The sequence below is a fragment of the Dipteris shenzhenensis genome, chromosome 18 (assembly GCF_047967505.1).
Source record: "Dipteris shenzhenensis isolate YYH24624 ecotype China chromosome 18, Dip_SZ_1.0, whole genome shotgun sequence".
Taxonomy (NCBI): domain Eukaryota; kingdom Viridiplantae; phylum Streptophyta; class Polypodiopsida; order Gleicheniales; family Dipteridaceae; genus Dipteris; species Dipteris shenzhenensis.
The window spans coordinates 31756318-31773593 of record NC_141613.1 but is presented as its reverse complement, the minus strand read 5'-3'; positions in this window follow the sequence as shown (position 1 = coordinate 31773593).

The window sequence follows — 17276 nt, the reverse complement described above, 5'->3', positions numbered from 1 at the left end:
TATACATAAGGGCGTTTTTTATTAAAAATTGTCCAGAAGTTTGCAACATGTGACATGGATATTTGCATAGAGTGGATTAATCTGCCATTGCCACCAGTAGGACCTCTTTTGGATTATGAGTTTTGCTTTGAACTTGTCCGAGATGAAGACTTTCAGGGTTGAGGGAGTCTATGGTGTCTAGTGTTTGGGGTAGGGGTGAGTATATGGAAGAGATTGTAGTAGTTATAAAGGTAGTATAGTGCTCTATCTTTTTTGCAAAATCAACAGTAGACGTATCCTAAAAGCCTTGCCTTGTGAGTATATTGAAACTTTTTTTATATGATGTACACCATTGAGTGATGAAGGAGTGTTGATGTTTGGTCTTCCATGTGTGTGAACCCTACTTTGATGGTGGTGATCGTGCTAAGTATCACTTTGCAATCCTAGCCAACATCGTGGAAGCAAATGATTGGTGATGTGTTGCATGTTCTTATCAGCTCGCAGTTCACGCTCGCCACCTGTACTTGCCTTGCACCAGTGTTCACAAAAAACCTACAAAGCCTTACAATGAAACTATAAAATTTTAGGTTTCACCTGATAATTTTCTATTTGTAGGTTTATGGAAATTGTTCTTGTAAGTGTTTCATAGGGATTTGACTTAGAAGATCAAATATGCAATTTTTATGGGTTTTCATTCATAAAGCATGAGTGTTTTTTAGTGCACTAGAATCTAAAATCAAGGTTTTTAAACCTTGCATGCTTAACATATATAAAAAGGTTAATTTTATATAGCTTTATATAAATGGCTTTTAAAAGAGAGAGCCTAGTTGATGGAGGATCACGATAACCTGGTTTATGGAGGAGGTTCAAGATAACCTTATCTCCCTGTAGCCTATAAGGATTTGCCATGCTAAGCCTCCTCTAACATAATTTGAAAGAGGATTTTCCCTCTTTCACTAATCAACCACTTCCACCTACTCCCTCTCCAACTTCTCTGTTCGTTGGCTTCTTGCTCCTCTGCACACCTACTGGCTGTCTCTCCCAAAATGATGAGACTACGACTTCAAGCTCAATACAATACCGAAAAGTTGAGTTCTTGATCTCTACAAGTGATTTTCAACCATCTATTGCAGATGCTTTAGTTCCTGCGTCCCATGCTTTGCCTTGCAGGTTCTTCACATAATGACACTTCAGGCTTGTGCACTGTAATGCAGGTCCTAGCTCTTGAGTCCTCAAGCTGTTAGGTCTTCGATCTTGAGTCCTCAAGCTAACAACGATCCTTAAATGTGCTCCTACGTCCGTTCTATAGGCAATTTGCAGATCAAAAGGTTGCAGTATAGAATGAAAGAATACTTCACGGGAGATCATGCTGCAGACTTTGTTGATGAGAACGTAGCAAAACTATTATCATAAGAAAGAAAGCGGCAAGAACAAGGTGGCTCCTCTTCGCATTGTTCATGTTTTCACTACTAGGAGGGATGCTAAGAGTTCAATCCTCGCTGCATCTCTTCTACTAATTCGTGTTGTGTTCAATCTTGTTGCGTCTCTTCTACTTCGTGTGGTGTTAGCCTTGGCCCCTCTTTGTTTTGCTTTTGCGCTCCTTCATATGCTAATATGTTATTGTGTTTAACTCTTCTGGCTTTGCTTGATGACCGGAAAGCAGATCTTCTAGTCCAGCTCTCTACCCTTCTCATATTCTTGACTACATGAGAAATAGATTGGGCATAGCGTTGATCTACCGTAGGCATTCTAGCTAATTGAATTTGAGGGATTGGATTTTTGTTTATCAAATCAGCAAATCTGGGGGGTAATAAGTTGGAAAACAGAGGTCAAGACTACTTGCTATAGCCAACACTCCCTGCAGCGGAAGATTGTAAAGCGTATGCCCAGAAAACACACAATCAAATCCCACTTCTTTCCTTAATGTGTATAGCATAGAGAGATACATACAGACTTAGATCTTTGAACAGTGCAACACTAGAGTAGAACAGTTGATCATATATTTGTAGATTGCTAAAAACAATTGGACAAAACCTGAAACAATAGAATGTGTTCAGTGTGCTACCCTCTAGCAGACAGGGTGTTGCCTAGATAGGGATCTCTGACCACCCACAACTGTCATCTACCTACTTCTAGCACCTTCGATCTCTATCAGCCTGCATGCTCTCCTAGAGCTTCAGTGGGTTGCATAGTGATGCCATGCAAACAGACAATCTTGCTACTCCAGTGGACAGCCAATGGTAAGGCACCGTTTGCGAGTAACACATTGCCCAAAATTTCTGGTTTTCAATGTAGACATCCATAGTCACAACTCAGATTTCTGAGTGGATTGAGATGGATGATTGCGTGAGCTCTTGCAAGATGGAGAGAATGTCCGTGGGCTGCTCTTCATATTCCTCTCTGTCGGTTGTTAAGCCAATTGTCTCAATGTTGTTGACTCTACACAAGCTGGCAGCAGTAGGAGAACTAGGTGAGTTGCGAAGTATGAACAATCTCATTTGTTGTGCGTTGCTCTCTCTCTCTCTCTCTGTGTTGAGCGCCAGCAATGGCTTTCAAATATCACACAAGTCTAACATGTATGGGATTGCAACACAAAAGCCAGGGCTATGGGATTGCAAAGCAAAAAACAGGGGAAGATCATGGACGAAACTTGCCATAGAGCCCATTTAATAGTATACGTTTTTAATTAGGACAAGGCGGAAGGCAATGAGCCGAGAGCTAGAAACGACCTTGAAAAGCCTCAAGGGGAGTGGCAAGACGTTGCTGGATAATGGAGGCATAGCCAACTCTTTGGATTTCGAGTTGCATAGCCTACTCTTTGGGTAGAGGGATTCGAGGTTCCCCTGTGCCTCAGAGCAGAGATCTCATCTTTGGTGCCAAACGGTCCTCGGATTGTGCTACCTACACAATAGAAGAAGTAGAAGAGGAATGAAGAGGGCGGAATCTCTTCTCAGTTAGAGATGCCCAGTTTGAGTGCCCCTCCTTTGACCAACAGCCATGGTGTCCCCAATGCCCCCTTTGCCACCACCTCGTTCAATGCAGTAGACCTCAAAGGCAGTCAACACTCCGCTAGTAAGCACCACAAGAGTGACACAAATTGTGGCCTTGGTCATGGCCAGGACTGCGGAGTTGCCACGGACGGAAGGGACTATGACTTTGGTTGCAGTGACTAGTGTGGTGAGTGCATCTACTGTTACCTCGAGTAGTGAATCCATTTTGGGAGAGGCAGCAAGTTTTGGTGACTCTCTCCAACAGTGGGGCGAGGGATAATTTTGGAAGAGGCACCAGGTTTTGGTGACTCTCTCCAACTACGGTTACGATGACTAGTGCGGTGAGTGCATCTACAGCCTGCTATTACCTCCAATAGTGAATCCATTTTGGGAGGGGCAACAGGATTTGGTAATGTCTCCGACAATGGCGAGAGAGAATTTTGCAATCCGCCAACACTTCAAGACGAGTGTGGTGACCACGATAACAACAGGCACTTCATCGGTCTCCATGTAGCTTGGGTTGCTTATCCATAGCTTAGGATTCCTCATTTACCTTACTCCTTCCCCTTTACCTTACATAAGCTCTCTAATAAGTTTGTTCATAAGGCACTGCATCTCGAAAAGACAGTTTTGGGAACGACTTAACTAGAGTTTATAGCTTGCCTTCTACTGAGAGGATTTCTATTAGTTGTCCCTTGAATTTGTGCAGGTCACCAAGGAGACTCTCTGTTCACTTTGTGCCTGGTTAGCAATCCAAAATCAAAACTATAATTGAAATAAAGGTATGATAGCTTTTCTTTCTCTGCTCAATAAACCATCCGTTGGAAAATTTTCGATAAGTTGATAAGATTTTTTTGGGGGGGGTTTCTTCTTCACGTATGTTCGATGTAGTGTCGTCTTTTCATATAGTATGTCAATGCCATAACTTTTTTATTCTTGATATTACATGACTATTAGATATTGACGTAGTGTCGTATTTGGCCTTTCGACATAATACGTCGATCATCTGATTTGTAATGTAATATTTGAGTCAATTACTTGGGCCATGCATTTGCATGGTGCTTATCTTTCCGCATTGGATCGTATTACTCGATTATATGTGCGGTTAAGTAAGTAAGTCTGCATTTCGACATTTGGTTGTAATATTCAACCTTTGATGTCGTTACAAGGACTCCTTCTCATTGTTTTGAAACTAGCTCGACACTTGGTCGTATCATTTGACTATATGTGTCGTCTCTCAACCTTAGAAGAGTAATAGGATTCAACACTTTGTCGTTTATTAGACTTTTGGTGTTGTTTTTAGATATATAATTTATAAAAGAAGTAGGCTTCGACACTAGGTGGTTTATTCGGCTTTCAGTGTTGTTGTAGCTTATTTCATAGAACAAATGTTTAAACTTCGACACATGGTCATTTATTTGGCTTTCAGTGTCGTTGTAGGTTATCAGTGTTGTATGATAGTTTCGGCTTCAACACTTGGTCGTTTATTTGACTTTTGATGTTGTTGTACTTAACATTATTAAATGTAACTATCCAAGCTTTGACACTTAGTCATTTGATTTGATGTTCGTGTCATTGTAGCTTGCATAGTCCTCTTTGGAAATATTTTGTGTAGAATGTAGGGCTCATCAATAGACAATGAACCAGCCAGATATAGAAGCTACCAAAACAATATATTTCCATCCAAAACTATGGGCACAACAAAAGAGAGAGGGATCCAAAGTCCCACCAGAGCGTGGTACTTTGATCTTACCACAAGGTACTTCTACTATGTGCCAGATATCTCTAGACTCGAGCTCGCGTGATCCATCTCGAGTGGATGTAGACTTTATGTCTATATCCTTCTACCTTACTTCTTGTGTACAGCCTAGGTAGGCAGCCCTCTGTGAGCTAAGTCTGTAGCTCCTCAGCCAAGTTCACCTTCTAGTCATAGGCCAAAAGATGATGTATGAGGGCTTGGAGTCCCACCACAGCATGGTACTTTGATCTTACCACAAGGTACTTCTACTATATCTTACGGATATCTCTAGACTCGAGCCCGCGTGCTCCACCTCAAGCGGATGTAGACTTTATGTCTAGATCCTTCTACCTTACTTCCTGTGTACAGCCTAGGTAGGCAGCCCTCTGTGAGCTAAGTTTGCAGCTCCTCAACCAAGTTCACCTTCTGGTCATAGGCCCAACTGGTGCTGCTCTGCTGCTCCTTCCTACTCCCTGAAGTGCTGCTCCACTCTGCTTGAGCTGGATGGTGATTTGATGCTTCTAAAATGTTTTTCTTGTCTATCTGCAAGATTGGTGGTCGAATCTTAAGTTCTACATTCTCTGCCCATTCTTTTGGCTGTGTTTTGGCGACATTCAGTGGTTTCAGGAGTTCTACACATCTATTGGCAATTCCAGAAAGTTTTGCATTAATTGTACTTGGTGATTTTACAGAGAACTACCTCCTAATTGTTAAAGGGGAGATAGAACAGTTAGTTTGTCTTCTAGGGCCCATTTTGGTTGCATCAAGAATTCTGAAATACTGTTTTCAAATACCAGCATTACTCGAGGCCCAGTGCTTGAACCTCCAACACAATGGATCTTTCCAAACACATAGAGATGCACAAAGAATTATGAACCCACAAACTATAAAGAATAGAGAGAGAGATCAACACAGCTTCAAGGAGCTGCAAACATCCAGCAAACAGCTGCACGAAAGGACAGCCATGGAAGACTGCGCAAATCTGAGGTATACATAAGAAAGGTGGCCAGGATTTGCTCCTGCATGCCTCTTGTGAAGGGCTTCGATGGGATAGAACTCCGGCCACCTATGGCTTCTCTTCTAGGTAGCCAACACCCTTACCAGGCCAACCTGGTCAGTAAACTGAACCGAACAGATCTAGGCTAACCCTGGTCTACAGTAGAACAGGTCAAAATCAAAACAGCGGCTATAGATCAGGCTGTGCAGGAATTTTAGCACTAAAACAAGTACTGTCTGCCCTAAAAACAGTAGAAGAGCTTGAAAATCTGCACCAAAGCTTCAAAACCTGCGGGCACCTTACTTCAAGCTGCTGGCTCAGGGTAGTGGCTATAGGAAAACAAAACAACTATGGCTGTAGGTGGAGTTTCCCCATGACAGAAGTCCTCTCCTAAACTTGGAATGGAGTTGGGGAGTGCAGAGCAACACAGGCAGGTTCTAATACCAAATGTGAGAGATGGAGATGTTGGAGCAGGCAAACTTGACATGAAGTTTCAACAAACTAAACTCAAGCACTAACCATGGTTAGAGGGGAAAACCTTAGAAGGAAAAAGTATCCCTAACCCTCCTAACTAATTAATACATTGGCAACAGCCTTAAATATTACAATATTTTTGCATAAATGCTAGTGTGTAGAGGTTGTAAACTTCCCAATAAATATACATCCGAGATTCATGCTCATACATCGGAGGTAACAATGCTAGAGTCAATGATATTTGTGTCTTTGATTCATGCCTATGTTAAGCAACTACAATCCCCAATTTTAGGGGCAAATATACCAGCTTGCAGCGCTCCTTATTTTAGGGGCATTAAGGCCAGCCAAAGGCACAAAAGGCACCAAACAGGCCAGCCAAAAGGTCAGCCAGTAGGGCCAAACAAGTGGCTAGAAAGGCCAAAAATGGCTGACTAGAACTGGCCGACCAGCTGGCCAGCCCACCGACCTAGGAACTGACCGACCAGCTGGCCGACTTCCTGGGTCAGGCCTATAAAAGACTACCTACCCCCTCACTCTCTGCGACTGGGGACCTGCAGCTGCTCCTCACCTCCTCCATCCTTTGCTGTAGCCCCTCCTGCTCTAAATCTACTCCTCTGCTCCAGTTCTGCCCCAACTCCTCTGTCTCTCTATTCCTCTCCTCCAGATCTAGCCCTGGACCTCTAGCTGCTGCTCCAGATCTGCTCCTTTTCTTCATCATGTTGCTATTCCAGATAGCCTGAAGGTTCCTTCCTCAGAGCATGTTGTTTTCAGCCATTTCCTAGGGCAGCTCCAGCCCTTCATCATCTTCATCACCATCGAGCTACATGGAGGATTGAGTTTCACTCCCTCTGCTACTATCTTTTCTACCATTTCTCTACATGGAATCATCTTTCAGATAAGCCTCAGCCATGGTCCTTGAGACATGACGGCTTGATGTTCTTGTATTCAGTTTGTCATATTACCGACAGGCACTATGTTTTCTGAGTTCTGTTCTTCCGTTGTGTCTGAGTATCGTCTATTTTTTATCGCTCCACTGCAAACCCTATCGTTTCTCTATAGCCTATCCATGGGGTCTTTGAAAGTTGCTTATGTATAAGGATGCAAATTTCATAAGAATGGAGTTCGTTGTGTTCTTTATTGTAATTAACTTTGTGTTCATTGATTATTTAATCTATGAATATATTTTAGATTCTCTCTCAAAACTTGGTTTTTTCATGCATGTTTTGCCAGAAATCCTTTTGTGAAAAGATGCAAGCAGAGCAAAGGAAAAATTGGCTCAAAGTCATTAGGCGACATCTTTGTACAGGGATAAGTAAGATGAGCAAGGAGCAAATAACAGACATAACTAGAAATGCAATACAGACAGAGTGTTTCTACAATGAGGTCATAGCCAACACAATGGGAGAGACATTGCCCAAGAGTGAAATGAATGAAGGTGGAGTACGTCACATGATCAATAGCATCATAGGAAAAATGAAGAAATGTGCAGAAGACTTGCGAGATGACTTGTCTCCTAATATTGACATGGAAAAATTAGGTTTTTGGGATTTGAAGTGGAAAGAGGAGAAGGGTAGAAGCAAGAGGGCAAAAGACATAGATTCACATTTCACTATTTCGAAGAGAGTGCGATATGAGCAATCAAAACATTCATGTGATCCAACTTCTGAGGCATGGTTAGCTATTGAGGGTAGTCGCGGGGATGCTTCTCACAAAGCACATTCATTTAGGAATGGTGATTGTTCAATTTTGTTAGGTATCCCCCATGAGGCTATAGAGGAGGGTGAGAATCTTGGTGCTAGCTCATGTGGAGTATGCTTTAAAGTCACTTTTAATGGCATCTCTTTCTTTCCTCGAAGTATTACTTATGCAGCGAAGCGCTACAAAGGGAACATACCTCACACCTTAAAGTCATTTGACAAAGAGTATGGAATGCAAATATTACATCCAGGGATTGTCAGCAGATGCATAGGATTTACTAGAAGCTTACCTTGGATCAACATTTTTCCATACTTCAATGGAGGGAGTATTGGAGACATGATGATGCAGCTACCCTTTGAGAAAGGGACTCTCAAAAAGCAAGTGTTATGCTTGAAAGGCAATGGAGTCACTAGGAGAGAACCGGATCCAATACTAAGTGATGTACAGCTTACGAGATTAAAGGCATTTGTGGAAGCTACCCACGCATTGGGGTTGATGCATTAGCAACTGTACACCAAGAAGGCATTATACATTGTGATCTACATCCTTTCAATGTCATGCTAGATTTTACCAAGAATCATAGTCGGCGAAGAACATTGATAATCTCCGATTATCTGATGGTGATAGTCGGCGAAGAACATTGATGATCTCCGATTATCTAGATAAAAGAGGTAGTAGATTTGGGATAAAATGGGATGGATGGCCTCTCTCAGCAAAAGTTTTAGAAAATCAAGTTTTTGGGCTGCATGATCAAGATTTTGTACATAATGGAAAAAAGTTAGTCAATGTTCTTGACAAGCCTAAGTGTCAATTGGTTATTGGCAATGTTTGGATCACCTTAAATCATGTCATTATTGTGTATGATGCTTTTTCTATCGACAAGCATATGCTAAGGGAGGGAGACATTAGGCAAGATGACCGCCAAAATTGGGCTAGAGCTCAAAGAATATGCAGTAGACAAGTGCAATGGTGCTTGGGAGAATTGGCAAACAATGGAATTCATAGAAAAGAGAGGAGCATGCTAGGAACACAAGCTTATCTTGAAATTGCTGGAGACTACATCGACATCTTCTTATCTCCACATTTGAATCTTGTGGATCGAGTCTATCTTGCAGGCAAAGTCTCTTTTTTCTTTCAAATTTGGAGGTCTTGGATTGTTCATCATGCCAACTATACGTTGAATAGAAACTTCATAGCTAAGGAAGCTTTCTTAGCAAATTTTGTGGACCTTACAAACCTTGACATGATAAATATTGAGAGCGTAATTGCATTGGCAAACCTCACCTATGAGTGTAATAGCAATAAGTATACTTTAGATGAGAATGATTGGAATGTATTCAATGACTTTGTAAAGGGGCATTAAATGCACTTGGTAGGGGCTTCTTTGTAATCTTTCTAATATGATAAAATATTTGTTATGATTATTACTATGCACTGAGTTTAGATCTGTCTTGATGGATTTTTTAAATTATTTTTTTGCAGGATCTTGAATCACAGAAGTGGATGATTTGCAACCGCCTGGGTACTTTTGTTTATATGAATGCCATAAAGCAAGTTTGAAAATGCTATTTTGGCATTGGGTACAACAAGATGTTGTATGAATGTAGCCTCTATGGTTTTAATACCATGGTTTAATATGACTTAGTAAGGGTTTTCATGGAAGAAAAAAAGTGGAAAGGTCTCCTATAAATGTGACAAAGAAGAATGATATTTTCATCTTTTGCTTCTCTAACAATCAAGACATGAAAAAAGTGGCAAGGCCAATCGTGAATGTGGCCGAAAGCATGGTGTTTTAGTTTTTTCTTCTCTACTCCTTCTCTAACAATAAAGACATGGAAGAAATTACTAAGTCTTAGATACACATTGTTTAAACAAGTTTCCAATCTTTCACATAAGAAAGCTCTAGATGTTTGTATTTGGCAAGAAATAAACATTATATATCGTCATTGAATGCTTTGTAAAATTGGCTAATCTATCATCCCTTCTCCTAGCTGAAACGCCCATACATATAGTTTTGTAAAAATTGAAAGATATAAAGCATTTATAAAAGCTCCCAATCTTTCATGTAGTATTTTTATAAAGGTTGTTTCTTGAGCTCTTTACATGTTTCAAGTGACTTTGCACAATTCTTTGCTCTTGGTGTACGGCACACATGATTTGTCTTGTTTGATATTTGTTCCTCTTAATTTTTGCACATGTCTTTATTCTTTGTTTCTCTTGTCTTATGGCATCATCAAGACACAAACCCATCTTAAACTTATGTATTGCCCATTATTGCAGTCGGTACCTCAATTTTTTGTGTGTAGATTCAAATAATGCAGGTGATGTAGAGATCTTGCATTCTAAATATCTCATCCTACCTAAAGGGACTCCAAAAGTAGTAGTGTATGACTCACATAAGGACTTTTAAAATTCCTCTAGGAAAATAAATATACTTACAGAAGGGGATTTATAAATTTTCCCAAAATTTACAGAGGGGATACTAGGAAATACTAGAAATCGATTACATAGGGATTTAGAAAAGAACCCTTGAACGCACGTGATATAGACATATTACACTAAGTGACCCCCCCGAGAAATTTATGATATGGGGAACAATCCCCCCTTGATGAAATATCTTGTCCTTTTCCTCCTTCTCTTCCAAGCTACCATAGTGTGAGGTGCATTGTCAGTGTAGCCCTTCTTCACTTTTCCTTCTTGAATTTCATCAATGTAGATCATCAAGCAATCTTTCTTCTTGTGATTCTTCATAATTCCCTTGGAATGTCCGATCTTCTTGTACATTTATTCATGTTGTAACTCAAGGAAAATATTCATGGAGAAGAGGGTTTTACCACTTGTCATTGCAAGGACAGTGTCTACTCTTGTACAATGATAAAGGATATTATCAAGACAATGCTCATATATCTCATAAATGTATGGCAAAACATGACTTGTCTACAATGTGTTAGAGACCCACTCTACTGGGTCTCAAGGTGGAATTTTAAATTCTTTAATTTCAAGAAATAAAATTTCAAGTTTAAACACCCCCTCCACCATAGGAATTTCTTTCCTTGCCTCTATGCTCAGTTTACAACTGCTAGATGACTGGCCATGTGATCAAGATGCAAAGCATTCACATAAAAAGTCCCCCTCCCCCTCCTCTCTCTCTCTCTCTCTCTCTCTCTCTCTCTCTCTTATGCAACTCACACACAAAGACATATAGACATGAATGCACACATACATGCACAAGCACTCAAACATAGGAGACATGCACACATACACACACAAACACTTAAACTTAAGAAACATACACACACAAATTCCTCACAAATTCTCAAATTTAGGCTCAGTCTCTCCTTTGGCACCCACATAGAAATATTTACTAATAAAAGAATACAAGTATATATGGATGTGTCTATATGTGTGTACATGGCCTTAATTGTGCAATATGCATATATGTTTCATTTTTATATTTTCTTTTTAAACATGCCTTTATTCCAACTAAAAGAATCGCTTAGGCTTAACTGAGATCTAGTTCAAAAAATCCCAAAAAGAATTCAAATATTGAGGTCCATAATAAAACCTAAAATATTATTCCTTGAAATCAAAGGGAAACTTGCAAGAAATTGTTTTAACTCATTGAATAGATGATTCAAATGCTAGGACCAACTATCAATTCCAATTCCACATTCCACATTCCTTTGGCCTATTCTCTCAATGTCCACCTCCTTTTCCTTTAGACACCTCATTGTAGGTTTTAGAATGATTCAAATCTATGGGGGAAGCAGAAACACCATAGGTTTTAACATTGTTTCCATTATCTTTTTCATTATTGTTGGACTACTCTATTGTGTTGCCTTGGCAATGTGTACCACCAACATCAAAAGAAGAGTGCATGGGCAGTCCTTGTTATAGTAACTGATCAAAAAATCCAAATGCGAAGCCAAGCGCAATACTTGATCTATAAGTAATATTCCTTGTTCCTTTAAGAGGAGTTTCCAACTCAGACTTTAACATCTTGATGGCTTCTAGAAGGATGCTCGGGCATGTGCTATTTCCAATAATGAAGCTTTCCATGGCATCCCCATGACCAAATGCACCAAACACCATCCTAACATCCATAATGGTATGATTTGAAGTAGTGCCATTTACTTCAAATGGGATAGCAAGGAAGGCAACATTGACAAACGCCAAAGAATTCTCGAGTCAACATGGAGTTGCATTATAACTCATTCGGTGCAATTCGATCGGTGCAATTCGAACCATGCTTTCTATCAACAAGCACTTTAACCAAATATAAATTTGCTTGAGCATTAATGAAGCGCCTTATTTTATAAGATGGGCAATGATCACCATTCTAATCAAGCCACGATGGAATGAAAATTGACTCTAGAATATAGAATATATCTAGCTTGTTTGTTGCATGTGGGCTCTAATAGGCACTGCCAAGTCTATCTTTGCCATAGTAGTTGCTAGTGTGTGCTCTGTTGAGCTTGTGGGCTCTAATAGGCACTACCAAGTCTATCTTTGCCATAGCTGCTAGTGTGTGTTATGTTGTGCTTGTGTTTGGTTGTCTAGTTTGTAATCTTTACTAATGTGCATCCACTACTTGAGTGTGCATCTCGGCCCTTTGTAGTCATGCCTTTTGATTGCATGTTGGCTTCTTGTTTTGCATCGCCATAGTGGTCTATAGGTAGTAGATGTAGATTGGTGCATGTATCTACCTTTGTTTTGTTGCCTTAGATGTGCTATTATGCATTTCTCTTGAATGACTATTTTTTGCTTGTGTGCTTGAAGTCATGGCCATTGTTGTTGGTTGATTTATAGGTAGTAGCTTGGTGGTGCCTTTTTAGATGATGTGTGCCAACAAACTATGCTTAGTGCTAGTAGCTTGTTGCAAAGATGATGTGCATGAAGTTAATGTTTGTGCCTCATTACTTTGTTGCTTAGCTGTGCTATCTTGCTAGTTCATTGTTGTTGCTTGTATCTTGGTTTTCACGGCCTTTGAGTGTCTTTGCTTGTTCCACACTTGTTTGCTTGCTAGGGGGAATATTTTGTCTACAACATATAGATGGTTGAATGATGCTTACAATGATCTGAGTACATTATTTTAGTTGAGCCTCCAATGTAAATAGAGCATACCCCGTAGTGGTGGACATGCAAGTGATAATAATATATATATATATATATATATAGAGAGAGAGAGAGAGAGAGCTCCTTGTTGATGGTCTATATTGGCGCCACCTCAATCAGACATGCTATTTTTTGTGTGTAAATAAATGCCACCACATGCCATGGTACACACATCATAGTGATTACATTGAATTGGTATTTGCCACTAGTACATGTGAGCCTTATACACACACATATGCCGAGAGAGAGTGAGAGAGAGAGAGAGAGAGAGAGAGAGAGAGAGAGAGAGAGATGTGTGTATGTATGTATAGTTACATACATACATACATACATACATACATATATATATATATATATATATATATATATATATGTTTATATCTCTCTCCCATGCCAGATGCTCTGTCAAACTTGCCCAGTTTCTACACTTCTGTCAGACCTGCCCGGTTTCTATATTGCACTGCCATGCTAGATGGTGTATTAGACTCCACCCATGCTATAGAATGGGAGAAGGTAGGGCGCGGTTTCTCATCTCAGTGGTGCACCACATCAGTCCATATGGCCTGGTGCAAACTCACTGCCTTCACTTGTCACATCTGCAATTAATGACTGCAAGCAATTCCAAGCACCACGTGTCACATGCCCATGAAAGGTTGGCTTTCTCTAGAGTCCCCGCTATCATAACTTGCTTTTTAGTCCTAGCTTTTATGGCAGCCATTGCACACAAATTTGGAGCTACTTCCAGTCTGCATGGCAAACACATTAGGAGAAAAGGAGCTCGTTTTCAGGCCCTCTAAGATTTTTGCTATTTTCTTCTTTATTTGTCACTAGAAATATGAAAAAAGCAATAAAATAGACTATCTCGTGTCATCTGTGTCATTTAAGACTGCAAACATGTTAGTCCAAGAAAGAATAAATATATTATTCTACATTCCTCACGATTTGGCATTAAATATTTAATGAGATTCTCTCTCCACATAGATCTGCATAGATTGTAGATTTCTTAAAATGACATGTGTCCACTCTACTATAACTAAATCATCTTGAGTGTTTTTTTGATATTTGAATCAATCCCGCCTACATTTAATGACTCGCTCTATAAGCACACGAGATGAAGAGAAAAAGAACTCGAGAAGCTCAAAAAAATGGATGCATTCAATCTGAGTATTGAAGAAGAACTTGAGAAGAAGCAATTGCACCATCTTCACATTGATTCAGAAGAACAATATGCACCGGTGCAAATACGACAAAAAGGTCCACTTATAAGTGTTGAGTAGAAGGAGAACATGAAAAGAGGAGGCTCACAACACATTGACTTATGGTGCAACAGAAGCATCTAACCCCCGACATGTCCTTTAAAAACTCTAAACCTCCATTTTCTAATCCTACATCGCTTTTACAATTTGTGGGGGACAGAGCTAATGGATTGTATGGATACATTGGTGCTCACCAATCTAATATGGAAATGTACAAGATGCTATGTATGCAAGAGAGTATGGAAAAGATACAACAAATGGAGATTGTGTCAACTTTGATAGAGCAACTGCAAAGAGAAATCCAAGAGCACTCACATACGAAGGAGTTGTGACGAGTAAGAAGGAAGAGAACAATTCTCGAAGAAAGACTACGAAACAAAACGATTCAAAACATTGCATAGTTGAAGGCTAGTAGTGTAGGATACAAGCGTCGAATGCAACTAGTAAGGTAAGCAAACAATTAATTTGATTTATCAATCCAAACAGTTAATTTAATCTATCAATCCAATTCTTCAAATAGGATGTTCTTTATTCAATGATTCTTATTACAAGTGAAATTGGTATTGCTTGTTTATTGTAGGAAAATGTTAGAGCCTACAAAGGAAAACATGGACCCAAAGGTTATTCCTATAAAACAAATAAAAGGATTGCTATCTAGTCACATAGCAAAGGGATTGATTGAAGAGAAGAAGTTCAAAACAATACGATGGAATGTTAAGGAATTCATATCCAATAATAAGGTGTATGTGGATACAATTCAAGAAGCTCTTGATGTTAGTGGAGTCGACAAAAAAGGATATGCTTCAATTTACAATGCTCTCTCCTCTAACTTAAGAGATCAGAGAATCAAACGAGTGCTTCTACCCAGCCCAACAGCTGTATGGAGAAAAAGAGGATTGTTGAATATAGAAATAGATCACTATATTGGACAATATAACCATATTGAAGGGATCTATGATGGTAGTAAGGGAAGCACGGTGTATGATCCTTTTAATACTATTTTTGTGGACCTTAAACAAATGCAAAGAAGAATGGTAGAGTTTTATAGTCTTTCATTCAAAGAATGCAAAGGTGTTTTAAATATTGTTATCAAATTGGTGGATGAGTGTGAGATTGTTAAGGAAAAAAAGATCGAGAGAGTCACTGTTACCTTAATGAATCGAGCACTTGATACATCAGTTATTGAACAAGACACAAGCTATTTCAGTGTGCAATCAGAAAAACATATATGGTAGTTAGGCTCCTTTGAGGTATGCAAACATTCCATATTATATAAGGCAATGCTCTTTTTTTCAATCTTAAAATAATCTTATAGTGTGAATTTTATTTTTCATAGGTCAAGACAGAAGACTGTGAAACTCTTTCTTAGGTATTTCACCATACTGACATACCAACAATAATCAAGAGTCAAATTCAAGGTGAAAATCTCCATGTTGCAGGTAAGATGACTTTCAACTAGAGTGGCATATGGTAGGTGATTTGAAAACGCTTAAGTGTATGTATAATGTAAGTAAAGGAGGAAATTCAAAGTCTCCTTGTCTGTATTGCAAAGAGCCAGCACATGTGATGGATCATAAATGGTGGAAGAGAGCACCAAATAGAGACAAAGTAGATCCAAAATTTAAGGCTATTCTTAACATTCCATTAAGTACTGCTCATATATGCACATTGCATGCACTATGTCAGATTGTGGAGAAGTTGGTCTTTCTTTATATTGGATTTACTTGGAAGCTTCATCCTAAAAGAAGTAGAAAACATGCTCTCTAATCATTGGAGAAAGTGTTGTCTAATATGGGTCTCCATGGAGGCGATGTTCATATAACAAAGGCTTTGAAAAAATCTACAAATGGCAAAGAGATACCAATCAAGCCATCTATTGGTGGTGTCAAGGCAAGGAGATTTTTATCCCAAACAACAAAAAAACAAAAAGCAAGTGAAGAAATGCACAACACTTTCAAGGGTAAACTATCTATTATGGAAGCAAGTCCATAATGTTGTTAAAGATCATGAGGCTAATGGAAAAGCACGGACTATCAAAGCAGAGGTATGGAAGTCATTGACAAACTCTTCATTTTTTGTGACAAAAAGACATGGACAAAGAATGATTACCAAGTTTTTGAGGAAGAGGTAAAAATTTTTGGAAAGTCTATAAAAGAGGCTTGGACATTGTGCAACATAACTCATTATATGGTAACTATCAAAGTTTTATTTCTTTCATTGTGTTTTTTTCATTTGTTTCTTTCACTGATACTTGCGCTTATGGCAGCATATTATCTACAATCATATTCCATATTTTATTAAAAGATATGGTTGCCGAGCAATTTCGTCCACACAAGGGATGGAGAAATCACATTACAGTGCCCATAAGGCCTTCTTTCAACACACACAACATTTTGGAGGAAGAGAGAAGGCAAACAACCTAAAAGAAGTATTTCAATGGTTTTATCGAGGTGTACTACAAAGACTGAGCTGCAAGAGAAAAGTGAACACCTCACAAATTAAGTTAGGCTTTGCCTTGGCCCAAAAGAAAAGAAAGCGTCAGATTTTGGACAACTCAAATGCCGCAGAGAGACATGCTGAGTGGAGACATTCAAAGATCTTTGTAAACCATAAGTGGATAGATAGACTCTGAATTTTAAACAAACTTGTAACACAAAACCATTACAATGTATGTATTGCTTGTGTAATGTATAATATCTTTCCGAACTTGTGAACTATTCTTCTACTATATCAATGTCACACTTGTCTTCTGCTTTTTTTGCATCGTCTTGCTTAATTGGTTCGGCTCCTTCCATTTGAAACCCTTCACTTACTAATGGATTATCATGCTTGATTGATTCATCTCCTCCAATTTGAAGTCCTTCACTTGCTAATGATGGTTCTCTATATCTAAGAAGATGGTGCTTTCCATGAATATCTAGGCCCAAAGTACTCTCGATTCCATGTGCACGAGCATATGCTGTGTATGTAAGATAGTATCCAACCCTACTACAATCCCTGCCTAGATAGTAGCCAAAAATGTGATAAGC